This window comes from Cariama cristata, unplaced genomic scaffold (assembly GCF_000690535.1).
Source record: "Cariama cristata isolate BGI_N322 unplaced genomic scaffold, ASM69053v1 scaffold24080, whole genome shotgun sequence".
Taxonomy (NCBI): Eukaryota; Metazoa; Chordata; class Aves; order Cariamiformes; family Cariamidae; genus Cariama; species Cariama cristata.
This window is the reverse complement of record NW_009596686.1, coordinates 1,237-1,672: the sequence shown is the minus strand read 5'-3', so window position 1 is coordinate 1,672 and position 436 is coordinate 1,237.

Genomic DNA, 436 nt, shown 5'->3' with positions numbered 1-436 from the left:
GGTATTTGCTAGAGGGGATGGCCCGAGGGAGCAGGGGTCAGCTCCGCACCCCCCAGCGGGGCGCGTTCCCGGCTGCCGGCGGCAGAAGTGGCTCTGGAGGAGGCTTGGTGGTGTCCCCCACCCCGGCCAGCCCTGTCCCGGCTGCCTGGTGCTAATAGGCACCCACCTGACAGCATTGATTTTCCTCCTAAAGGCAGAGAATTGTCTCAACTATAATTCCTCAACGTTACATTTTTCAATTATATCTTGAGCTTGACACCGCAGTCACTCTGCCGGTGATTGCTTCCACACCTGCCTCCGCCGTGATGAATCTGAAATCATTAGCCCCACGGCAACAGGGGGAATCGCTCCGGCTTTGCAGCCGGGCCCCAGTGCCTCCAGCCCTGCCGTGCGGGGAGCCCGGAGCGGGATGGGGACACACCAGCAGACCTGCAGT